General features: G+C 37.4%; 1 non-coding gene across 1 annotated transcript; it reads left to right on the forward strand.

The window, feature by feature from the left end:
• Positions 1 to 451: 451 nt before the first annotated feature.
• TRNAP-AGG (transfer RNA proline (anticodon AGG)) lies at positions 452 to 526 on the forward strand. The gene has a single exon. It is a non-coding gene; the product is annotated as a tRNA-Pro (tRNA).
• The last annotated feature ends 18,707 nt before the right edge of the window (positions 527 to 19,233 follow it).

Here is a 19,233-nt window from a genome sequence, read left to right on the forward strand (position 1 = left end):
TGTCACCTCTCTTTGCCTAGAGTGGGACCAAGATGTTCCCTAGGTCGCTAAAAGACAGGGACAAGAAGGCGTGTATCATCAGACCCTGTATTTTCACCCTTTCCAACACTTTATTAGGGAAAAAATGCACAGTTGGCTAGTTTAAGGGAAAAAAGACACTTGACTGAGAAAGCATCTCTACTTTCAGAGGCAGGATCCCTTATATTTTCCATCTTGGTCCCCTGGATGATAGACACTTGCAGAACTTTTGTAAACTAGTTGTTGTTGTTTTTAATTGAAAAATGAACACACAATGATGATTGGATTTATGCTCAAGATGGTGCAGTAACTTCAATCTTTAACCACCCCATTAGCTGCAAACACACAGCAAACTTAGATGAAATATAAGAAAAGAAAACCTTATAGGGCTTTGTCTAGCTAAATAATTTGATCAAGAAATGTATCATGAAGGGGAAAAGATATAGCTCAGTGGTAGAGTGTGTGCTTAGGATGCACAAGGTCCTGGGTTCAATCCCCAGTACCTCCATTAGAAAGATAAATAAACAGATAGATAAACCTAATTACCTACCCCCTCAAAAATTTTTTTAAGAGAAGAAAAATGTATTATGAGATTCATGGGCTCAAGTAATATAGACGGATTTGTTGATAAAGATTTAGAATGATGGATAGAGAAGAGGTAACTTATGTATGTGTTTACTGTCCAGTTAGTACATGTGAGGATTCTTTCTTCACACTATACAGGGACCACCTCTTCCTGTACATGTCCAGGAACCATCTCTTCATGTTCTTAATTGTTACATATTCTCTTCCTGGCTGATTATCATATCTCCTATGATAAGAAAAAGATAGCTCTTTAGAACATATTTGTGTTCATACAATATAGATTTTTCTTGCTCTGCAATGTCCTAACACCATTTATTTAATGCTGGTTGCATCATAATTCATGATTCTGCATCCTGCCTCCTATGATCCATGAATACTGACATCCACTGATCTTCTCAAACATTGTAGTGCGCTTTGTTGATGATGACCTCAAGTGCAAGTCACACTCAGAGTATCCAGAAAAATGTGAATTATAATTTGTTCTCTGGTGATGTTAAATTTACCTCTCAGAATTTTATAGAATAAGGATAAAATAGTATATTTTCCAACCATGTTTTCTCTTGAAATTTTTTAGGCCATGAACAGTGCCTTTCTAGATTGTACAGTGTTAACTGCACCCTGTCTTCCACACCCCATCACTGGCAGGAAAGATAGGTGAGGCCACTCACATGGGCAGAGAAAAAGATGGACTCAGTGATATCCATCCTTAATTTAGCACAACATAAAGCCAATCCAGGAGAACACGGCATCACCAATCCAGAAGAACATAGCATCTAACTGGGAATAGTGCCAAAAGAGGACATTGATCAGAAGAGCTTTGACATTGTGGACTCATAGTTTCAAAGTCTCTCAGAGGAGGAAGCATGGCCATCCAGAGGATGCTTGACATGGGTAAAGAGGGTGAGCTAACCACTTTTAGTTCCAGGGGCAGAAGGCGAGCAGTAAAAGCCTGACACCCTCCCTCCCCTTTTCCTCTGCTCCTGGGTGCTGTAGCTTAGTGGTGACATTGTGATTAGAAGACGGGTTGCCAAAAGTCAATACCCAGGCCTAGACACTTGGCTCAAGCCCCAAATTAGAGTGTCAATAGCATTCTGGTGCCCCTGTCTCATACTGTTCTGTGAAAGGAATACTACACTGGCTGCAGCAGTAATCCACTTACTAAACTGCCCTCCTGGAACAAGAATGTGGCTACAGTAATTTAGGGTGACCCCATAGGCTCCATTCGTGGATGTCTTTGGGATATCTGGTTGAAAACACGAGTAGAGTGCAGGGTCTAAAAGCAAGCTGAGGAGAAAACTGGGACCAGGATCTATACAGGTCCCAGTGCAGGCACAAAATGCACTTCTCAGACAGACAGCTGTGCTGGCCAAGTCCCATTTTGGCAACAGAAGAGGAATTAGAAGATTCCGGGAAGTGCTTCTGGCAAAGAGGACCCATGCAAGATCAAGTCTGAGCTCCACAAGCCCTGTCTGGATGGCACTGCTGGTTTTGGCCAACTCAAGGCATCAGAGGATGACTTTAAAAATTTCAAGGAAGGTACACCAAAGCCCAGGGCTCCTCCCGAAGGATGGGCCTGGCACAGTGCCTAGTTTGCCCTGGTTTGAAAGCAGTACTGCTTGGATGGACTACACCTGAGAATGGAAGGTTTGTTTTTTTTTAAAGTAAGATATTTATGGAAAAAAAATCAATAATTCCAGGAAATAGGACCAAATGACTAGTTTTACCTGTCTCTTTCAAAAAAAAAGCAAATGAGAGAAAATGTTTAAAGTAACCATTAGTGACAGCATGATGCAGTGAATTTTTATTTGAGGTTCAAATGTTCGATTTAGCATTTTATGTACTATCATTTGGATAGTGAAATGTATTGTCTGAAATTTATAATTTAGGCATTAAAAAAGGCATCCTAGTAAAATTTCCCCATTCAGAGACTAGGATACAGATGATTTTCAGAGCCAATTTTACCAATAAATTAAAATATATTCAATAATATCTTTATGTTCTTATTGATTTCCCCCGAAAGTTATTTTAGCTTTTAAATAAGCACCAATGCTGTATTTTCAACTACTATTTCGAACAGAAGTAAATCTGAAAAGAAATGTTATAACATCACGAAGAGTTTTCCTTAAAATCTCAGTTCATTTTGTGCAACACTGAACCCTGGAAGTAAATCACTCATGTATATGAAATCACTAAGTGAATGAAACTTTTCTACAGTGAATACACACACACACAGTTTGATTCAAGATGTTTCAGAGCAAGTTTGACATTTTCTTCCCCTTATGGATGGGATGTTTAAAGTCTTCAGTGGTAAGTTCATTTTAATTTTGCTTGTTTTCATTCTTCATTCCTCTGGCAACTTCAGGTTTTTACCAAATGACTGGCCCTATCACCTGGCCCAGTTTTTCCTGGCAACACAAAAAGGGAAGAGGAATCACTGGAGAAAGAGGTCCTACTGAGACCACACACGTGGGGTCGCTGTAATGGGCAGCTTTTGATTACTCTTCACTAACAAGAGCCCTCAAAGAAGTTTCAGGGGCTGCACATTTTGTTCACAGAGGATTTCCTTATAAAGACATTTTATGTAGGAAAACGGCCTGTCGACTGCTTTATTTTTTTTAATTAATTAATTTTCTTCTTCCAGTTTTACTGAGACATACTGAGACACAGCACTATGGAAGTTGAAGGTGTCCAGCATGATGATTTGGCTTACAAACCTCAAGAAACGATTATCACAGTAAGTTTAGTAAACTTCCATTATCTCATCCAGATACAAAATTAAAGAAATAGAAAAATTTGTTCTCATGATGAACTCTTAAGATTAACTCTCTTAATAACTTTCATATATCACATCTATCAATAAATTCAGTAAAGTTACAAGATACAAAATTAATATGCAGAAATCTGTTGCATTTCTGTACGCTAACAACGAACTATCAGAAAGAGAAATTAAGAAAACAATCCCCTTTACAATTGCATCAAAAAGGATAAAATCTTAGGAATAAATCAAACTAAGGAGGTAGAAGACCTGTTCTTGGAAAACTGCAAGACGCTGATGAAAGAAACTGAAGATGACTCAGACAGATGGAAAGATTATACTGCGTTCATGGGTTGGAAGAATTCATATTGTTCAAATGTCCATCCCATCCAAGGCAATCTACAGATTTAACGTGCATTTTAATAGAGCTCAAAGTGAATCTTTAGTTGTAGAGGGTCCAGCATTAGTAAAGAAGACAATGATGGAGAAAGAAAAGTGGCCTTCAAATCATAGAATGTGAATTGCTGTTTATTCCACTACTTTTTAAGGTGGACAGGACAAAAAGAGGGAAAACCACTTAGGTCCACTTGGTAAGACAAGCGGAGAGCTGACCTGTTGCCGAGAGAATGTAAACCTGTGAATAGGCCATGGGTAAAACTGAGGACAACACTGAAGTATTAGCTTCAATAATTCAACATGCATGTAAGTATCTGATGCATATAAGATTGATGAGAGATAAGACACTTGTCAAAGGAAATAGATACTTAAATTTTACCCACTTTGGCCATATTACTTCATTCAACTACTCTTTGCCATTTTTATGGATCGAACAACAGAGTTGAAGGAAAACATGGCTTTAAAATGGTGAAAAAAATGTCAGAGATACAGCTGGAGTTCTTCCGTAAGGAACGCAATTCTGCTCCTTGTGCAATTTGAAATGGCAGCAATTAGTTTCTTAGTGGGACTAATCACTTGCACAAAGAGAAAACATGGCATTTTTAGATACAGAATCAGCATTTGATATGATCAGCAAATTCCTAATTTGAAGAAAGAAAAATAGCTTCAGGGTCTGGGCAGGCCAGTGTGGTAAGCCACGCATGTAAAGTGACGAGCCTTTGATTAGGAATATAAATAATTATTAGCTTATACCACATAGTGTTTTTCCTTTTTTCTCTTCCATGCTCTGTATCTGCAGGATATTTTATAGAATTTAACTGTGGGGAGAAGGCAAGCTAGGGAAGGGGACTTGATCCTCAGTTATCTCTTGTTAATACAGAATTCTGAATGCTTTGCTAAATGCAGATTCCTGTAGTCAGAGGCTAAGGAAAATCCTAATTGTCAGCTGTGGACTGAATACAGTAACATTTGGGAGATTCTAAGACACCTTGTTTCTTTCTTTCTTGCCTGCTTGCTTGCTTGCTTGCTCGCTCGCTTGTTTTTGTCCTCTTTAACTGTTGTTTTATTAAGCAAGTAATATATATTTATTTTTTGAGAAAATACATAATGTAGATTATTTTTTTAAATCAACCATAATCATGTTACACTGAGATACTGATTGTTAGTTGAAAATTTAATGCCTAATCTCCATGGTGTGTTAAAGTTTTTCTTTAGGAAATCAAGTCTGTGTTATTTAGCTTGTTTGTAATAGGAAAAAATTTTTTAAAAACATCCTTAAGGTCCAGCTATAAGAAGTCCAGTAAAGATACATGTGGTTATGGGTAAGTACCTATGTGTTTATATGCATGAGACTTAGTTAAATGGTATCAGACTATCTATGTATTGTAAGACACCTTGTTTCTGTTTCCTTTTTTTAAACAAAATTACTAGTAATTGAATAAAAAATGACTATTAATTGTATATTCAAAACCTAAATAGGAACATATTCAGTTTTAGATAACAGTGCTTTCATGCCAAAATGACCATTGAGATTGTGCAGCCTTTTTTTTCCAGACTTTTTATTTATGGGATTAATTCTAATTAAGTCATTCTTATTCACCTCCAGTGATATAAGCAGTACTATTATCTCAGTTTCTTAGTAAAAGAAAAATGGAGTGTATTTTGACTAAACGTTTTTCTGAGAATCAAAACATTGAACTTTGATGAAGTGACTTTTTGGACTTTAGAAAAATGTATTATATTTAAGCTTGAAGAAACTCATCTTGAACATACAGATGTACAGATAATGTGGGATGCCTCCTTAGCATCTAAAGGAATTGTGTTTTCTCAGCTCTTTGCTGAGACAACAAATGGATAAATTAACTGCAAACTCATTATGAACAGTTTATTTTCAGGTAATTTAAACAAGGAATCAGTACTGATGCTCAGTGTTGATGTGCAGTTTGCCTCCAAGCCCTCATCCTGCAGGTATAGTAATTTATGAACCAGTGCCTGGGAGACTGTCCTTCATGGCTCATGTCTTAGCTGTGTATTTCCGACCCACCATTTATTCCTCAATTTACTTTGACTCATTTTTGGCCACTTTCAAATACTAATATTTATTCAGTAATTGTAGAGAACTTGAGTCACTTTGTCTGAAACTGTTTTAAGTTCTTCCCTTAGATTACAGGCTTTCTGTCTCTTGGCAGTGTCCATTCATTTTCGCCTTCTCTGTTTTAATCTTGTCCTTGATTTCCATTGTCCTGGGTCACGCTCTTTCTACATGATTTTTTCCTCTTGTGTATTTCCTAGAACTTGGAGAGGGACTTCATAGGCTTCTACGGATATCAGCAGAAAAAGAAAGAAATCTTTAAACCCAGAGTGAAAGTCTTTCCTCAGTATTCAAAATTTTCATTTTTTTCTCATTCATGTTAAAGGTCCCTGCTGCCAGGAAAGTGTTTTCCATGGTGGAGAGAATTCGGTGGATATAAGTATAGGAATGGTCATTAGTAACGTGATCCATGATCCACGTTTCTCACCCCCAGGAATAAAAAAAAAGAATTTTATCTGGAATCTTTTATTTCAAAAGTAGAATGCACCTTCAGAAAGTTCAACTTTAGATGTTTGATATAGAGGTTTTGAGACATAGATGTTTTAAAATATCAAGAACAAATAAATATATAAATAAAATACCAAGAACAGATTTATGCTTTAAAACATTCTCAGTTTGTCCTGGATTGGAGGGAAGATGAAAAATGGAGGTTTAAAGTGCTATATATTCTTCATACCAGTCATTGAATCAAATATGCTTCGTAAGCCAAAATACTCTTTTAGTCATTCAGCTGAAAAAAAATGATCAAATGCCCACTAAGTTTTACATATCCTATTCGGTGCTATGGAATCAACAGTGAAGAAGATAAATTCCAGAACTTACTTTCTAGTGGGATGGCCGGATAATTAACAAATAGCCAAATAAATGTATAAAATCAGATGCTTAAAAACCATGAAGAAAAGTGAAAGAAGGTAAGAGGTTAGAGAAGATCAGGGTGTGCTATTTTAGATAAAGCAGATTTGGAAAGGCTTACCAATGGGAGAAGTGCATTCCGGGAAGACGGAGGAGTTACACAAAGGCTGGAGGCAGGAGGGGGCATGATTCTTGAAGGACTGCAAGGAGCCACTGTGTCTACATTGGAGTGAAGGGGTTGGAGAGGAGGAGGAGGAGGAGCAGGGCGTGAGCTCAGAGAGGTTGTGAAGGGACAGATCACATGGAGCCTTGTAAAGCACGGTAAAGATGGATTCCTTCCCACTGTGACAGGAAGCCATTGGAGGACTGAAGTCAGCGGAGTGAATGTGATTCAAACGAAGTTTCGGCTTTAAAAGCTCAGTCTGGTTGCCGTGTTGAGAACAGCCTCTAGAAGACCAAGCTGGGAGTAGGGAAGCTAGTTGAAAGTCTATAACAATAGTTCAGACAAGAGAGGATGGCAGCTCAGATTAGGGTATTAGCCATGACAATAGTGAGAAATGGTCAGTTTCAGTTTCAAGACATATTTAGAAAGTAGAAACTATAGGATTTGCTAATAGGTTGGATATGAGATAGAGAGAAAAAGAGTCTCAAGGATGACTCCAAGATTTCAGCCTGAGCATCAGTCTGGGGTATGCGGACATCCATTTACTGAGAGGGAGAGCACCGGGAGAGGAAGAAGCTGAAGAAAAAAAATCAGTTAGAAAAACAATTAGAAACTGATCTGCCTATATTGTGGTGTATCTCGTATGTTTTTCCATTTTAAAGACTTCTTTTTATGATAAAATACAATATTCACACAAAGAAGAACGTAAAACACAGATATACGGTTTAACAAATAGTAATAAAGGAAACACCTGTTTAAGCACCGGGTGGATCATTGATATTTTAAAAATCTTCCCTGATGACTTAGCATGTAGCCAAAGTTGAGAATGGCTACCTGATGATGGTTACAAATTCAATAAGCAGTTATAATCTCTGAGATAATTTTGGGACCATCTTTCTTGAGACCAGAGGTTTGGATTATATGAATGCATACAATCTTTTTGAATCTGTGATGAGGTGGAGCAAAATCCTGATTAATGAGAATATCCAGTTGTGGGATATGGTAGTTAATTGGTGTTTCTGGCCAAAACTTGCGTTGGTTCTTCCTGTTAAGGATGCTTTGAGAAAGTAACAGCTCTGTCTGACTATAGTAACAAAGGCAGAGTAACTCTATGTGCTGCTTTTTTCACTGTTGAGGACTGTGCCTATGTAATGTGATAATATTGTTTTCCCTATTATGTTTGTGCTGCATGGTGAGGAAGGCTAGAAGTATTTCTCTCCTGAGCTAGACAGGCAACAGTCCCTCTTTGGACCAATAAAATGAGGAATTTTTTTTAACACATTAAATTTGGGGTTTTTTTTGTTTCATTATTTTTTATATATATTTTTATTGAAGTATAGTCAGTTTACAATGTTGTGTCAATTTCTAGTGTACAGTACAATGCTTCAGTCATATAGGAACATCCATATATTCGTTTTCATATTCTTTTTCACCATAGGTTACAAGATATTGAATATAGTTCCCTGTGCCATACTGTATAAACTTGTTTATCTGGTTTATGTATGTAAGTATCTGCAAATCTCGAACTCCCAATTTGTCCCTTCCCACCTCCTCCCTCACCCCTGTAACCATAAGTTTGTTTTCTATGTCTGTGAATCTTTCTGTTCTGTAAACAAATTCAACTGTCTTTTTTTTTTTTTTAATTCCACATACAAGTGATAGCATGTGGTATTTTTCTTTCTCTTTCTGGCTTACTTCAATATTTCAATGTCTCAATAATGTGGATATAAAGTTCACATGTATGAAGCAAAAAGTCCAGAATATCTAACAACCTATGAGCATGTATTCCTTCCACATAAAAGGTTCTGGCAATTCCGTGGGGGGCGGGGAGGGGTAGTTGGGGAGACTATACATTCTAACAAATGTATTTAAAAATCTAAGATGATTATTATATTTTCCTTCCGAAGGGAAAAAATAAATTGTCAACTTTTCAAAATAATCTCTTTGCATGTTTTCTTTAAAATTACAAAACCCCTATATTTAACATTCAGCACACTAGAATTATCTTAAAATATGCATTTTCACCAAATGTATCGTGAAACATACTAGTAGAGCAGTAAAGAGTGGACTATACAAAAATTGCTTTTAAGGGCTATCCGTCACCCTTCCTGGCAATGCCCGGAAAAAAGAGGAACCCTATCAATCAATAGGTCCTGCATCCCACACAGTGCCAGAAGCACCTTCAAAAACGATTGGGAAAGCCAATAAATCACCTAAGATATTCTCAGATGATCAGGCTGGAAAAGGTCTGGGGTCTCTAGTTCATCTGGGAGCATGGCTTACAGACCCAGGGCGTCCCCTCTGAGTCTCTGGGGCTTACCTGCTTCCCTCTGCACCTACCTGATGTTGGCCTGGCTGCTGTCTTGTTTTGGTAATTTTTTACTTCATGAGCAGCCAGTGATGCATTAGGTATTGGATGGGAGAAGTTTAGGCTAGTTTTGGGGTTCAGATCTCTTATGTATTTATTAAATAAAGCTTGTTAATTGTGTTCTTCAACTCTTATTTGTTTACTAAATTTTTGTTGTTTTTGTCTCTCAGTCTTTAGGAGAGAGGTGTTGAAATTTCCCATTATAATTGAGCATTTATCAATTTCTCCTATAGTTTCATATATTTTTCTTTACATATTTTGAGGTCAATTTATTACTACTGAAGAATTGTTATATCTTTCATTATTAAGAAGTGAATATTTTATTATTATGTAATGACATGTCTTGTCCTTAAAAATAATTTTTAAAATAAAGTCTATTTTGTATGATATTATGGTTACATTTCTTTTGATTACGCTTCTGACTTAAAATTTTATTTTAGTTTTTTTCTATTTCTTTCTTCTTTTTAGAAAGAAATGGAATTTTTTTCTTTTAATTTTTTTTGGAGGGGGGAGGTAATTAGGCTTGTTTGTTTGTTTATTTATTTAGTTAATGGAAGTACTGGGGATTGAACCCAGGACCTCATGCCTGCTAAGCGTGCGCTCTACCACTGAGCTATATACCCTCTCCCCTTATTTCTTTCTTTTCTCACTTCATTATTTACTCTGTTTCTATTTTTTTAGTAGTAAACTTTGAAATTTTACCATGCTTACTTGACGACTTGAAAATGCTCAATCAATATATTAACTCCTTCTTCCAAAAAAACATACATGCCTTAGAACAATTTTATTGCCATTGCCCTCTCCCCAAATTATATTGATTTATTTTTGACACAATAACTTTGGCCTCTGTATAGAGAACGGAGGGTAGGAAGGGCAAACGTGGATGCGATGAAACCACCAGTCAGGAGGCACTGGCCCTGGTCCAGGGAAGCAATGATGGCGGCTTAGATTGATGGATTGGGTGCAATAAGACAATCAGGTGCAGTTGCTTCCCAGCATAAGATGGAACCAGAGTGCTGTCTCGTACAGTGTAGCTGGCTTCAGTGTGTGTTATAATAAATAATAGCTAACATTAATTGAAGGTCTCTATGGGCCAGGGCACTGCAGGAGGACTTAAAATGGATTTCTCCTTTAATCCTCGCAAGAATTCCATAAGATAGATGTTTTTGCTTCACCCAGAGAGAGACCCAAGTTTGCAGACTAAGTGTTCAGCCACCCTAACACATTAGAAAAGTGAGAAGCCAGACCACAATGTGGACAGCTGAGCTAAAGGGCTATGACTCGGAACAGGAAGAAAGCCCTCCCTTGAGATTCAGGGATCTAAAATCACCTTGCTTTTGTTTGCTTGTTTCTGTTGTATTTCAAAGTGAGGTTAAATATCCTTATTTTTCTGTTTTTGTAACAAAGTATGTTATAGAATTAGAATAACTGTGAGAATAAAAACTCCCTTTTTTTTTTTGCTGTGTTAAAATATTTAATTTTTCTATGAATAGACTCCATTGTTGTACAATCATTTAGGGCATCTATTTTGCTCTTCATGCTTACAAATCTAAGTTAATAGCTATTGAAAACACTCCTTTGTATTAAGAGGGTGAAAGATCTGAAAGACTGATTGGCTTACATTAAATAGTTTTTTGTCAGTAAATATTATTTAAAAGTGATTTTAAAAATTTTTAGGGGGGCTCAGTGGTAGAGCACATGCTTAGCATGCATGAGGCCCTAGTCTCAATCCCCAGGACCTCCATTAAACAAACAAACAAACAAATAAATAAATCTAATTATCTTACCCCCCAAAAAAATGTTTTTAAGAAGATTAAAAAATTGATAAAAAATTTTAGTCAGGTATTAATTCTGGGTAATGCCAATTTATAAACAGGTGGTTTGAAATCTCACTTGTATTTCTATATAAAACAATAATTACAGTCAGCATTTAAAAGTGTCTTCTATGTATTGGGTGCTTTATAAGTGTATGATTTTGAAGTCTCCCAGAAAATATTATAGAGTGTGTAAATTACTCCTATTTCACAGACAAGGAAACTGAAGCTGAAAGAAGTTAAGTAACTTGCTGACGATCACACAGCTTACACATAGCAGCGCTGGGGTTTTAACCCAGGTCAACTTCAAGTCTTGGCCTCGTTACATCGTTCTCAGTAAGCTTGAAAAGGCTGTTGACGTCATAAATGCAGCTTCAGTACTACTCCTAGGGAATCAGAGTTTACTTACTCCCCCTAAACTTTTCCAAACCCTGAGCACTGTTTGAACTTTCAATCTTTCTCAGTCCAGAGCCCAGTTCCCTGTTAGTTTGGAGCCACCCCCAAACTAGAATTTCTCTCAACCCAGGCATGCTGTAGAACAGGATCAAGGCTGGTGGAAAATCAGCATCTGGGCAGCTCCCATACCATGCCGTGGGTCAAAAGGAGGCTCCAGTAACAGCTGGGGCATGAAAGCAGTGAGGCCTGGGCCCAGGAGTTTATGCACTGAGTGTAGGAAGTGGAGGCAGGAATTCAGGGCAGGCAGACCTGTGGCAGATACCGGCTGGGGAGGGCTCTGTTTACCGGTGGCATAAATGGGATGTTAGAGAGACATTCTGTGCCATAGGGATAGCAGTCTTTCTTAGATTCATCTGTATATTTTCCGTTCCTTCTCCCTCCAAAGATATCCTATTGAGAAATAAATGTATTTCAGCAAAGAGGAAGATAAATGAATTTTGGTAAAATAATTCAGAACTAGGTATCTCTGCCTCACGTGTCCATCGGATTTTGTTCATATAATTTTTGTCGCCTTGGGTAGTACAAAGAGGAAGACAATGTCTGATTTATTTTTGTAATTTCTATAATGATCTAAGCATACTAGGTGTTCAGTAAACATATGACAAAGGGAATTGAACGGAATTTTTGCTGACAAACGTGATAACATCAGAAATACATTTTCCTAATGGACTGCACTGAAAAAGTTTGAAGAAGACAGGATTACAAAGGTAGACGGCACTATAAGACATTTGCTAGGCTATATCTGTTGGGTTTTTACTTTAAGCAAAGTGTTTCCAAGTACTTTTTAAAATCACCATTAATCTTAGATCTTTCTGCTGAAACATGGGTTGTCATTGCCTAAAGAATAATCCAAACTTAATCATGATCCACTGGGCTCCCCAAGGTCTGGTCTCTTACTTAACTCTTTAGTCTTTTTTCTCATTGTGATGTCTGCCCCAACCTGTCAAGAGACATCCATGACTTTACTCCTGCCGTTCTCTCTCCTGGGAAAGAACCTTTCTAGATAGTTGAGAACCATTTCCCCTGATCGAAATCTTTGTGCTCCTTCCACACCCTACATTAAGTTCTATAGCATACTTTACCGACCTTGCTGTTTATAAGCCTATTTCTCTGTACGAGATAAAGAACTTCTTAGGGACACATCTTCTTAAAGATTTGTATTCATAATGCCCTGCATATACAATTCTTTCAGTAAAGATTTATTGTTGAATTGTGTGTCAGTAGCTTTTTAAGTAAAAGAGGAAATTATGTTAGCACTGGGAATTAAAAGAACCAGTTGTTCATTTATTTATTGGTTTTGTTGCTGTCTCAGAAGCAGGCTAGATGTGCAAAAGTTTAATATTAAAAACTGGAAGAGTTTGAATATTTTCTTAACATGATACAAAATATTCTATGCCAAACCAGTGTCTGCATGCTTCATTCATTCACTCTCCAAGAGGGCGTCAGAGAGCACCTGTCCCACGTGCTGGGATATTATTGTGAGTGAGATAGACTAGGTTCCTGCCCACATGGGACTCAATATATAGAAGAATAAATAGGCATGAGATAGATGATCATATGGATTATTATGTCAACTCTTGCATGGATGTGAAGAAGTGGAGAGTGCTCTGAGAAGCTGTAACAGGAGGACCTAGACTAATCTGGGATCCAGGGAAGGCTTCTCTGAGGGATCCTGAAGATGAGGTCTAAAAGTTGAAAAGAAAGTGAGGCAAATTTACAACATGGAACAAGCATCTTTTCAACATCTTGGCAAATTGTCCCACTCCTTTCTAAGTACAGACAAGCCTCTAACATTTTATCCTTTATGTTTTCAATGTCATGAAATATATCTGGGAGTTTTTTTTTTTTTTTTTCTGAGAGTATTTAATGAAAAAAAAAGTGGGGCATATTCTGGGCAAAAGAAAGAGCATGTATGAAGAACCACAAGGCAACAAGGATCAAAGTGTCTTCTGTGAACAGAGGGAAGTCAGTGTGGCCTCTCAACATTACTACTAATCAACGAAAAATGGGTCAAAAAATTTTAAAGATTGATAAGCTTATACTGAATGAAATGTTGGAAAATTAGAAAAACATCCAACGTTGGCAGAAATGTAACAATTTTTCTGAAGGCACATTAATAATATGTATCAAAATTTGAAATGTATGTAGCTTTTACTATGAAATGATTAGCAATTTAACCAAAGACGAGAACCAATCAAGGGCACAAAGACCCAGTTACCCCAGGCCACTCACTCCAATGTTATTTTGATTAGTAAATATTTGGGAACAATTTAAATATTGACCAACAGGGGAATTAGAGGGTTAAATTACAGAACTAAATGGGCTTTGGAAATGAATCTGTAGAACTATACTTATCATTCAACAAAAAGAAACTTCCACACTATATTTATAATATAATCCCATTTTGTGAAAATGTGGTGTGGATTTCCAGTCAAGAGGACACTGAAACTTCAGGATGATCTGAAACAATGGTAAAAGGAGGTCATTCAGTAAGAAAGAAATTGCATCCAGAGAGGTAGAGAGGGATGTGACAATAACATATAAATTGGTAAAATTAACAATGTGGAAATTTTGTATTCATAAGTAAGAATTAAATTTCAAACAACAATAATGGGAAAGGTGACAGAAGGGTTTTTAGGATGTGGTTTAAAGCAGGCCGGTCTTTGTCTTGTGCAGGCAGCGAACAGAGGCAGTGGCTCGCTTGAGATGACTGGAGAACCTTGTTGCTGAGTGTGCATATGAAAACTTCAAGTGCAAGTACTCCTGTGTAAAGCTACATAGGTCTAGGAAGCAATACCACGTCAACAAACAAGGGACAGAATAATAGAGAGAGAATGCCACACATCTAAAGCTGAAACATTTACAAAACCATATTATATTGTTTATATGTTCAAAAGATGTAGTAAAAAGATAAAAACACAGATAAGACAATGCATACTAACCACAGATAATGTAACTTCTGGAAGAAAAGGTGAGAAGGAGGAGCATGGGATCATGAAAGGGTACAAAGTTCACCACAGCACATTTTATTTCCTACAATAAAAATATATATACATGAAGCAAAACAATAAAATGTTAACATTGATTAAATCCTGAGGTGGGTACATGGATTTTGCCCTTGCGATCAGTGACCTTCTTGAGCAATAGGATGGTGCTGAGTTGAATGAACTTTATCAAAATTCTGGGTATGTACTTGGCAGTTAGAGCGAAATGAAACAGAAATGTGATTTAGGGCATCACCAGGTGCTCATTTTGGTGGGGCTGGTGTACTTCAAGCTGTACTTGGCTCTATAGGTCAAGAAACAGGATTTTCTTCAGTTTATCCTGATATAAAAATCAGGCTTAAGGTCCCTGAATCACACTAACCAAGCAGAGAAGATGAGCCAATGCATTCATTTAAGAAATGTATAACTCAATGGAATACTACTCAGCCATAAAAATGATGAAATAATGCCATTGCAGCAACATAGAGGGACCTAGAGATGATCATACTAAGTGAAGCAAGCCAGACAGAGAAAAATGAATATCATATGGTATCACTTATATGTGGAATCTGAAAAAAAATGGCACAAATGAACTTATTTACAAAACAGAAACAGACTCACAGACATGGAAAACAAACTTATGGTTACCAAAGGGGAAGGTGGGCGAGGGATAAATTGGAAGTTCAAGATTTGCAGATACACACTACTATATATACAATAGAAAAACAACAAGGACCTTCTGTATAGCACAGGGAACCTTATTCATTATCTTGTAATAACCTATAATGATAAAGAACATTAAAAAGAATATATATATATATATATACAGGTATAACTGAATCAAAATGTACACCAGAAACTAACACAACATTGTAAATCAACTATACTTCAACAAAAATAAATAAATTTCTAAAAATAATATCAAAAAACTCCCCAAAACAAACAAACAAAAAAGAAAGGTGTAACTATATCAAAGAGGCCAGAAAGTTTGCTCAGAGAGCCAACTCCAGTTCCACAGTGTTAGCAGTTATAGTCGAAGAGTTTCTATAGCGAGAGCAAAATTGGAGCCAGGGATGTGCCTAATGGTTAGTGTTATTGAGTTGTGTTGGATTAGCTTATTCATTTCAAGTAGAATTAATTTAATTCAGTAACTGTCTGTCGAGCATCCTCAAAGCCCTGAGAGGAGGGACCAGCAATTGTGATGGCTCGTTTGTGCAGCCTCTTCTCTGACCACGTGGAGGCGTGATGACAGACACGTCATTTCTGCCTCTCCCCTCTCAGCTTCCTGCTGCCACACCTCTGATGTCTTTTCCTTGGACCAGCCAGGGGGCAATATGTTACACTTCACAGTCACTTAGATTACTACCACAGCTGGTAATTTTATTCACTATGTTGATGCTTACTAGATCTACTCCTTTAAAATAAAATAATTATCATTTTAAAAAGTTAACTTTTTTATCTGTCATACATGCACACAGTATGAAATGCAACAATACAAAAGGATGTACTTTAAAATCTCCACTTCCTTTCCACCTCTATCACCTATTTATTTATTTTTTTTCAATCTTCTTATAAATTTCTTCTTTCTGCTGCCAAAAGCTGGGGAGGTGCTTAGAAAACACGTCCTGGGTTAGGTTCTTCAAATGCACATTCTCCCAGGAGCCCATACTTTCTTTATCACTAGCACATAATTTCTTGCTTACTTGCTTAGCTCTATTATATAGACTGCCAGCTTCCTGAAGGATGGGAAATTCTCTGTCATGTTTTATTTCCAGCAACTAGCACAATCAATGTGCCTTATTGTACATGGTACACTAGATATTTGTTGAATGAATAAATTTTATCAGTAATTGACATTTACTAAGTGTTTAGATAAATTGGAATAAGATATTGTACTAAGATCATTAGTTATGGCAGTAGATGGATATGGGTCATTGCCCCAACCATATTCCCCTTGCCTTTGCTATTTCCACACATACAAGACCAACTTCCAAATGTATTTCTTTGCCTGAGGGCTTACTCTGACCACCCGAGCCCAAGGTGCAAGGGGATTAATGACCCCGCACCACCACCACCAGCAGCCCTCAACCAATGACTGATGGGAGGTGGGGTATAAATACCCAGCTCCTTTGCCCCTAGGGTGGGATAACTCTGAGGAATGTGTGCTACATTTACTTCTAGGATTTCAAAGCAAGATTAAGCCCCAGTTACCTATAATGGTAACTTGTTTGAGAATGTACCAGCTGACACTGAAATTAACATTGTTGTCTCTAATTGATCTAATTGGATCATGTGCCCTTTCTGAACCAATCACTGTCATGGTCTGAAGAGTCAGACTTTGGTCACATGTTTACCTTTGGAATAAATTTCACTTGAATCACAAATACTGAAAGTGAGAAAGAGAAGAAAATCAAGGCCATTTCTGGAAAGTATTATGATTAGATGTGGAACAGTCAAAGAACATCTATGTTCCATTATAGACCAAGGACTGAGTTTCACTGAAAAAGAAAAAAGATTTTTTTTCATTAAGATTTATAGCTGGTCTGAATTATTTATCAGGCTTTCTAAGGAAAATAATATTTCTCTATTTTAAACTTTCCCATAGAGCATAAAATGAAAGATTTCTTTTTTAAATAAGATAGATATTTTTCTTTGGTGGGAGCACAGTAACACCCACCCCCAGTTGAGGCCATAGGCCAAGCATCTGGCTTTTACAAGCATATTGAAATATTATTCACCTCTGCAAATATAGACAGAATTTTCTGAAACAATATTTTAAGGAGTTTTCATAAAGAGATAAACATTTTGAGCAGCTAGCCATAGGAAGTTTAAGGTTCAGTAACCAAACATACTTGAAGTTTCTCACATTAAAACACCTAAAACTGAGTTTTTCTCCCTAAAGTGTCCCTTATTTTTTTTTTTTTTGCTGTCAGTAAATTCCTCAAACCTAAAGGATTAAGTTTCTCACTGAACATTCCTATTCTTTTACTCTCCTACATTCTGCAGTCCTAGAAACACTAAATTTCTCATCAATTCAGTAGGTTCAAGTACAAGAATAATAATACACTCCCATGTTCAATGTACAGTGTAATTAGCTAGGAAATTGCTGGCTCTGTGGAATGAATGGGTAGCTCAATCTTACTTCAAGACAGGTTATTTGATAAGTCACCTCTTAAATCAAGATGCAGGGGGGAGTGCATAGCTCCGTGGGAGAGTGCGTGCCTAGCATGCACAAGGTCCTGGGTTCAATTCCCACAGCCTCCAATAAATAAATAAATAAACCTATTACCTTCTCCCCCCCAAAATCAAGATGTAAGGCTTGTCCTCTGAGCACACACTCTAAATGTCTTTCTCTTGAGTAGGACAAGCAAGAAGTCCACCTATAATGTCCCTAAGATGCTCAGAGAGGGAGAAAAAGTCACTTACTCTTTCATTGACCCATTTTTTCCTAATAACAGCCCACAGTAGACTATAAAATATCCATGAGGAAATTGGAGAATTGGTTGAGTGGCCCTTTTTCTCTGTCTTTGGAGAGCAGCTTTAAAGGTGGGGCAAAGGAAACGACTGTCTTAAAGACCATCTCCTTCCTAGGTCTATATGGATCAAGAGAAAGGTTAGAAAGGAATGACCAGAAAGAAAGGTGAAACCATTCCCTGAAACCTGATGTGACGTAAGATACAAAACTTTAAGTCAAGGAGAATGGGTAGGGACTCCTTTAGTGAGATGTTTTAGAACACAGAGGAAGAGCAGGGTGAAAAAAGGGAAAATTTCTATCAAAGCCAATATGTGCACGCAATTTTGCATTTTCCTTAGACACCCATGTAAGGAAACCCTGCTCTTACTCTCTAGTGCTGGCTTGGACGTTTATGGCCCCAGGGTGACTGAGTGAAGCACAATTAACACCTGCTCAGTGTAAAGGAGAGTTTCTTTTTTTAACAGGAAGAAAAGACTTTGCGGGGATAGTAATTGCTGGAATGAATTTCCATCTTGACATCTGTTCCAGATTCACCAGCAGCTGTTCCTTACCTACTTAGAGGCAGCTGGTGACATGGAAAACACAAGATATTCAAGAAACGGAGCTAGGAAACCCGAATCTCTCCATGCCACTGTCCCCTCACCCCCAGGCTGAGTTACACGGGGGCACACAGTCACCCTCTCTACAGCAGCGCCCTCAGTTTTGACTGCACGTTAGAATTACCTGGGAGCTTTAAAATTCCTGTTGTCCAATCTCCACCCTAGACCTTTGAGAATCCCTGAGTGAAAGCCAAGCATTAAGAGTGTGTGAAGCTCCCACGGTGATTACAATGTGCAGTTAAGGCTGAGACCCACACCTACAGCCCTCCAACTGTGGCTTCATTGTGGTGGCAGTTAGCAAGAATGGAGAATGAAGGTAAAAAAGAACAGAGGCGAGAAAGAAGGGGGTTACATTTGTAAAAACTTGATCATTATGTAGAAGATACACACTCTCGGGAAAACATTAGAGCTAAGAAATATTAACATTTGGGGAAAAAATAGGAAAAAAAAGGCCTCACACTTGAAAGAAACCAAGATGTGTTTCGACCTTGGACTGAAAGTGTCTACCATGGATCCAGCCTCTATTCTAAGACCTACAGTGATGAGTACTCAGCACCTTCTTTTGGAAAGGTCTTTATATTATCAACTTAACATTTACCTTCCTTATAAATTATACCTGTTCCCAGCTCTGCCCTTTAAGACAATTCAGAATAAATCCAATTCTCTTCTATCCAAC

This window comes from Camelus bactrianus, chromosome 2 (assembly GCF_048773025.1).
Source record: "Camelus bactrianus isolate YW-2024 breed Bactrian camel chromosome 2, ASM4877302v1, whole genome shotgun sequence".
Taxonomy (NCBI): domain Eukaryota; kingdom Metazoa; phylum Chordata; class Mammalia; order Artiodactyla; family Camelidae; genus Camelus; species Camelus bactrianus.